The sequence below is a fragment of the Mirounga angustirostris genome, unplaced genomic scaffold (assembly GCF_029215605.1).
Source record: "Mirounga angustirostris isolate CCGP_5_RB_7025 unplaced genomic scaffold, mMirAng1.0.hap1 SCAF_5, whole genome shotgun sequence".
Classification (NCBI taxonomy): domain Eukaryota; kingdom Metazoa; phylum Chordata; class Mammalia; order Carnivora; family Phocidae; genus Mirounga; species Mirounga angustirostris.
Window position 1 is genome coordinate 95,233,851 of NW_026991713.1, and position 7,707 is coordinate 95,241,557.

Genomic DNA, 7,707 nt, shown 5'->3' on the forward strand with positions numbered 1-7,707 from the left:
TCTCTGTCAAATAAATAAGTAAAATCTTAAAAAATAAATAAATAAATAAAATAAAATGTAGAAGTTATTCTTACATTCATGGACTAAACAAACAGGTAGCCAACTAGTTTGCCAATCCCTGGTCTAGGTGATCACATCGGTCTCTTAATGGGTCCTGCTGCATCCTCTTCCTCAAATCCTCTTTAGATGTTCCTGAGACTGATTATATCATTCCCTACTTAATTTTTTTATTTAAATTCAATTAATTAATATATACTGTATTATTGATTTCAGAGGTACAGGTCTGTAATTCATCAGTCATATATAATACCCAGTGCTCATTACATACGTGCCCTCCTTAATGTCCATCACTCAGTTAGACCATCCCTCCCCCCACCTCCAGCAACCCTCAGTTTGTTTCCTATGATTAAGAGTCTCTTATGGTTTGTCTCCCTCTCTGGTTTCATCTTGTTTTGTTTTTTCCTCTCTTCCCCTATGATCCTCTGTTTTGTTTCTTAAATTCCACATATCAGTGAGATCATATGATCTTCCTCTGATTGACTTATTTTGCTTAGCATAATACCCTCTACGTTGCAAATGTCAAGATTTCATTTTCTGATGGCTGAGTAATATTCCATTGTGTGTGTGTGTGTGTGTATACCACATCTTTTTTTTTTTTTTTTTTTTTATTCATGAGAGACAGAGCGAGAGAGAAAGGCAGAGGGAGAAGCAGGCTCCCAAGGAGCAGGGAGCCCGATGCGGAACTCGATCCCAGGACCCTGAGATCATGACCTGAGCCGAAGGCAGATGCTTAACCATCTGAGCCACCCAGGCGCCCTACCACATCTTCTTTATCCGTTCATCGCTCGATGGACATCCTGGCTCTTTCTTTTTTTTTTTTAATTTAATTTTTTTTTATTATTTTTTAAAGATTTTTATTTATTTATTTATTTGAGAGAGAGACAGACCATGAGAGGGGGGAGGGTCGGAAGGGTCAGAGGGAGAAGCAGACTCCCTGCGGAGCAGGGAGCCCGATGCGGGACTCGATCCAGGGACTCCAGGTTCATGAACTGAGCCGAAGGCAGTCGCTTAACCAACTGAGCCACCCAGGCGCCCTTGGCTCTTTCCACAGTTTGGCTATTGTGGACATCGCTGCTATAAACATCGGGGTGCATGTGCCCCTTCGGATCACTCCATTTGTATCTTTGGGGTACATACCCAGTAGTGCAATTGCTAGGTTGTAGGGTTTCAACTTTTTGAGGAACCTCCATACTGTTTTCCAGAGTGGCTGCACCAGCTGGCATTCCCACCAACAGTGTAGGAGGGTTCCCCTTTCTTCGCATCCTCACCAACATCTGTCATTTCTTGACTTGTTAATTTTAGCCATTCTGACTGGTGTAAGGTGGTATCTCATTGTGGTTTTGATTGGCATTTCCCTGATGCTGAATGATGTTGAGCATTTTTTCATGTGTCTGTTGGCCGTTCGGATGTCTTCTTTGCAGAAATGTGTGTTCACATCTTCTGCCCATTTCTTGACTGGATTATTTATTTTAGGGTGTTGAGTTTGATAATTCTTTATAGATTTTGGATACTAGCCCTTTATCTGACATGCCATTTGCAAATATCTTCTCCCATTCTGTCAGTTGTCTTTTGGTTTTGTCGACTGTTTCCTTTGCTGTGCAAAAGCTTTTTATTTTGATGACGTCCCACTAGTTCATTTCTACCTTTGTTTCCCTTGCCTCTGGAGACATGTCTAGCAAGAAGTTGCTGTGGCCCAGGTCGCAGAGGTTGCTGCCTGTCATTCCCCACTTTAAAACTCTTCAGTGGCTCCACTGCCTTTAGTATAAAATCCAAACTCTTTAGCAGGACGGAGACCTGTATAATCCTGCTCCTACCTGCCTTGTAGCATCATCTCTATCCGTCCCTGCACCAATCTATGCATAGTCCCCAGCAGACATCAGGATTTTTCAAGCTTGCTGCCTTTTTTTCTTACTGCCTGACCATTTTTCAAAACTGAATTCAAGTACTATCTTTTTATGATGATATATTTTTTTAACCAGATTTTTTTTTTTTTTACTTCATACCAACCCTCCATTTAATCTAGAAATAAACAAAAAAACTTTGAATGAAGTGTTACTAAAACGCTAACCAAATCAGTCTACCATAAAATTAGTATGTGCATTTCAAGGTTCCACTGCCAGGAATTCTGTTCAGATCAGTTTAATCATAAATAGCACACTATAATAGAGTATAAGAACACATGTCATTAGATGTGATCCTTGCCCCTTATCCTCCAATAAATGTCAGAATAAATCTTGCAACTCCTCCGGGCCCTGAAACCCCAGTGACCCCATCCCAATCCCTGGAAGTAAAAAAGATGCCCTGTCACACAACTTTCTATGAGTTGCAATAAAATAAAGCCTAAGTTTTCTTACCTTTTTATAGAAAACGGCCAGTCTTGTGATAAATACTAAAACACTTCTAGGAATTTTTACGAGTTTGTTTATCAAACACATTTTGTAAGAACTGACTATACAAAAAGTCCCTTCGGAATTTGGTCCACAAATTCACTTAACAGGTTGGAAATTTAAAACCTTTAAGTAAAGGAGGATGTGGAGAATCCCTAATCCTAACATGTAATTACTAAAGGGATATACAAATATACCAAAAAGTTTTGCTTATACAAGGTACAAAGTATAAAAGGGATATGCTTTGAGTAAAAACAAAGAACTAGCTATATCCTTTGTTTTGTGAGCACCATAGCTCAGATGAAGCGAGACCTGAATTTGCTGTCTACTCCTGTGACCAAAAAAAATTGAAGATAAAAAACTCAATTTGTCTTATTACATATTTTTCCAGCCATTAATGGAGATGTAATTATGAAAGATTAAAAGCGCCTTAAAAGGGAGTTGAAAGGGGTGCCTGGGTGGCTCAGTCGGTTAAGCGTCTTCCTTCGGCTCAGGTCATGATCCCAAGGTCCTGGGATCGAGCCCCGCATTGGGCTCCCCACTGAGCATAGATTCTGCTTCTCCCTCTCTCTCTCTGTTGCTCCCCCTGCTTGTGCTCGCACGCTCTCTGTCAAATAAACAAATAAAATCTTTAAAAAAAATTTTTAAAAATGGGGGGTTGAAATAGCAGCCATCAAAGCAATATTCAAGCATGATTTCAAGGATGCTTTCAGCTTTAGAGCTAGCCTTTTTTGTCAAACAAAAATCTTCATAACTTCATCAAAAACTTCATCAATAGGAGTGCCTGGCTGGCTCAGTACGTAGAGCACGCAACTCTTTTTTTTTAATTTTATTTATTTGTCAGAGTTGAGAGAGAGGGAGAAGCAGACCCAATGCTGAGCAGGGAGTCCAGTGTGGGGCTTGATCCCAGGACTCTGGGATTGTGACCTGAGCAGAAGGCAGACGTTTAACTGACTGAGCCACCCAGGGGTCCCAGAGCCTGCAACTCTTGATCTCAGAGCTGTAAGTTCGAGTCCCACCTTGTTTGTAGAGATTACTTAAAAATAAAATCTTAAAAAAAAAAAAAAAAAATAGAATAAAGGGGCACCTGGCTGGCTCAGTCAGTTGAGTGTCTGCCTTTGGCTCAGGTCCTGATCCCAGAGTCCTAGGATCGAGCCCCACATCAGGCTTCCTGCTCAGCATGGAGTCTGCTTCTCCCTCTCTCTCTGCTGCTCCCCCTGCTTGTGCTCTCTCTGGCTCTCTCTCAAATAAATAAAAATCTTAAAAAACAAAGAAAAAAATAGAAAAAAAGACACTCCTATGGGGCACCTGGCTGGCTCAGTGGGAAGACCATGGGACTCTTGTTCCGGAGCTTGAGTCCCATGCTGGGTGTAGAGATTACTTAAATAAATAAATATTAATACAACAACAACTTAACAGACTTAAAGGCATGCATTTGCTTGACTTTCCCCATTTCTTCATGTAAGTCAATAATTGGCTTTGTTGACTGAATATAGTTCTGAATTCTCTTTTCCAAACTCTCTCTGTTGTCATCACTTCTACCACTTTTCTTTCTCCTCCCAAGACATCGTTCAATACAGATCTCATTATTACAGCCAAAACACAGAACAAAAGCTACAACCTACCTTCCCACCCATGGTCTTGTCCCAACCCTAAGGTGGTCTTTGATTTCTTGGAAACCCCTCAATCAGGAATCTATTCTGAGCATGGGCAGCCAGCATCGGATCCCTTTCCCTCTGTAACAAACGGATGGTTCTTTCAACTGGCACAATCTTTCCATCTTTAATGTACTTTTTTATTTTTTTAAGATTATTTATTTATTTATTTGACAGAGAGAGGCAGTGAGAGAAGGAACACAAGTAGGGGGAGTGGGAGGGGGAGAAGCAGGCTTCCCGCTGAGCAGGGAGTCCTGTGCGGGGCTCGATCCCAGGACCATGGGGCTCGATCCCAGGACCCCAGGATCATGACCTGAGCCGAAGGCAGACGATTAACGACTGAGCCACCCAGGAGCCTCTGTAATGTACTTTTCAATGAGTTCACCGCCCTGTGAATCTGGGTTCTTCCTTTTCATCACGAAGTTCTGCAGAAGGGTGTGTGTGGCCGTATTTCTCGCTGATGCGGGCACACTGGGTCCTCATGCCGGCGCGGAGACCACGGAGGACGAACACCACCAGCGGTTTCAGAGGCGGTGAGGACAGAGGAAGAGCGCAGAGGTCGGCAAGGGGATATGGCCCAGGGCATGCAGCAGCCTGCAGCCGTAGCGGTTCAGCTTACACCGCTTCTGGGCCAGACCCTGAGGGAGCTGACAGCTGCAGGGTATGATGATATTTGATACTCTTAACTGATTTCCCTCCAAGATAGGAGTCCCTCCTTTCTACTCCCGCTGTATCTTGCACACACTCACACCACAGTTCCGTAATATCTTAAGGCACTCATCCGTTCACATGGCTTCTTTTCTATACTACATTATAAAATGTTTTGGTACAGGAAGCATGCATAATTCGTTTCTTTCTCCTAGCACTTGACATTTCAGACATGCTTAATAGATATGTGTTGAGTGAATGAATTAATGGATTCCCTAAAATATAACTTGCATAGAGAAAATAAAGTGGCATTTATGGAGTGTTTCCAATATGCCATGTCCACATCTGATCAGTTTGTATGTATGATAATTCTCACTTCTTCTTACTCATATGAAGGAAACTGAGGCATAGAAATGTGAAACCACTTGTCACATAGCAACTGGGTAGAATCAGGCTGGCGGGAGCACCTGGCTGGCTCAGTCCCCACAGCATGCAACTCCTGTTGTCCGGATCCTGAGTTCAAGCCCAATGTTGGGCATGGAGCTACTTAAAAAAAAAAATTTTTTTTTTAATAAAAATTCAGGCTGTCTTACTTCATGTCTGAAACATAAAAGAAATTGACAATGGTCTAAGGAACATTGGGTTTTGAGATTCTGAGCATTTAACAAAAATGCAATCTGGCCTCCCTGGGTGTTGGAAGTGGCTTCTCTCTTCATTTGGGTGACTGTTATTTGATTTGTGTACATAAGTAAAGAATTCGTCAAGCTGTACAACTTGAGATTTGTTCATTATATGCAAATTATTTCTCAATTTTAATTTTAAAAAATAGCTTTGCCTCATCTTCTGGCTGTAACCCTCAATAGTACATTCAACAAATGCTTCCTTAAATTTGAATTCCTATGGCGCCTGACTGGCTCAGTCGGAAGGGCATGCAACTCTTGGGGTTGTGAGTTCGAGCCCCATGTTGGGCATAGATATTACTTAAAAAAATAAATAAAATCTTAACAAAAGAAAAGAATTCCTTTTTCAACATCACACTATTTGCCTTAGCTTTTAACTCTTACACAATTAAATTTATTTATTCCTGGGGGCGCCTGGGTGGCTCAGTGGGTTAAGTGTCTGCCTTCAGCTCAGGTCATGATCCCAGGGCCCTGGGATCGAGCTCCGCATAGGGCTTCTTGCTCAGCAGGGAATCTGCTTCTCCCTCTGCCAGCTGTTCCCCTCTGCTTGTGCTCTCTCTCTCTCTCTGACAAATAAATAAAATCTTTAAAAAAAAAAAAGTAGGGGCGCCTGGGTGGCTCAGTTGGTTAAGCGACTGCCTTCGGCTCAGGTCATGATCCTGGAGTCCCTGGATCGAGTCCCGCATCGGGCTCCCTGCTCGGCAGGGAGTCTGCTTCTCCCTCTGACCCTCCCGACCCTCCCCCCTCTCATGTGCTCTCTCTCTCAAATAAATAAATAAATAATCTTTAAAAAAAAAAAAAAGTATTTACTCCTGGAAGGCAGGACCCTCTTGTTCCCTCTTCCTCTATTCCTTTTATAATATTAGAATACTCGGATGTGAAGTAAAATATTTAGGTGTGGTATTTCGAGGGTTAACAGCTTTATTTCATCCCACTACCAGCTAATTAGAGCAACAACTAAGGTGCTAGATTTTTCCCTTATCCACCCCCCCAAACACTCCCCCACTTGCCTTAGCCCCTCCCACCACCTACTTTTTCCAAGTTCTTTCTCCTGCTCTCGCACCTACTGAGAAACCATGGAGCCTGTTCTCTTCGGGGCCAATTATATCACATTGTTCCAGGGCAATATTATACTTTGCTAAATTTTGGTAGACGTTCCTAGGTGCTCCTCCCCTCCCTGGAGGCTTGTCCAAATAGGGGTGAAAAAGGAATCCCTTTTTACATTGGGTCAAAGATCCCCTGAGGGTAGGGTGGGAAAGAGGGAGTAACGCCTTGATATCAATAGTGTTGCTCAGGGTCAAGGGCTCTTTGACAATTCAGTTTACCCTTGAAAGTCTCCACAGGGAGACCTTAGAATTTGCTACACATAATAATTTAGTTCTTAAATAGTAAAAGCCTTTAGTTAAACTTTGACAAATACAAAACAGGATCACAGGGAAGTTGTTCTTTAGGGATTTTTTTCTTTTTGAGAATTCTTGTAATTCCCCAATTTTCTGAATATCAGTGTTTTAAACACAAGAGCCAATTCATTAATTCAATAAATATGTATTGAGGTTTTTTTTTTTTTTTTTTGCTACAGCTAAGCACTGTATTCTAAGAGCAATAGTTCTCAAACTTCAGGATGCACAAGAATTACAGATTCCTAAAAGATAGATTCTTGGGTCCCACTCCCAGAGATTCTGATTCACTAGGTCTGGGGTTAACACCGAGCCCATGATTTCGATTTCTAACGAGCTCTCAGGTGATGCTGAGGTTGCCAGAAAGGACTATACTTCGAATAACATGGCATTAGGTTATAGTAACAAACCAGGCCTTGAAGGAGTTATTATTCCAAACACAAATACTTATAACTAAAATGCACAGTGACCACTGCTGTGGGAAGATTTAGACACAGAAGGGAAACACTTAATTCACTGGGATAAGGGGACTGTGGAAGGTGACACCTGATCCATGTCTTAAAAGATAACTAAGGAGGGGGGAGAAATCTTAAAAAAAAAAAAAAAAAAAGATAACTAAAAATGAACCAAAGAAAGGGGGGGCAAAGCATTCAGGAAAGAGAGGATTGTTTGGGTACAGCAATTTGCCAAAGCTCAGGGCAGCCTTGAAAGGCAGGCAGAGTGCGCTTCCTTCGACAATACTTAAGCAGAGGGATGGTGGGGCTGAACTGAAAGCAGATCACTCCAGGCGCTCCTGCGTGGCTCAGTTGGTTGAGTGTCTGCCTTCCGCTCAGGTCATGATCCTGGCATGGAGCATCGGGCTCGCGTCAGTCAGATCAGG

At 42.2% G+C, this 7,707-nt stretch overlaps 1 pseudogene; it reads right to left on the bottom strand.

Moving 5' to 3' along the window:
* Positions 1-3,181: 3,181 nt before the first annotated feature.
* On the bottom strand, positions 3,182-7,145 carry LOC123840117 (UMP-CMP kinase-like; annotated as a pseudogene).
* Positions 7,146-7,707: the final 562 nt, after the last annotated feature.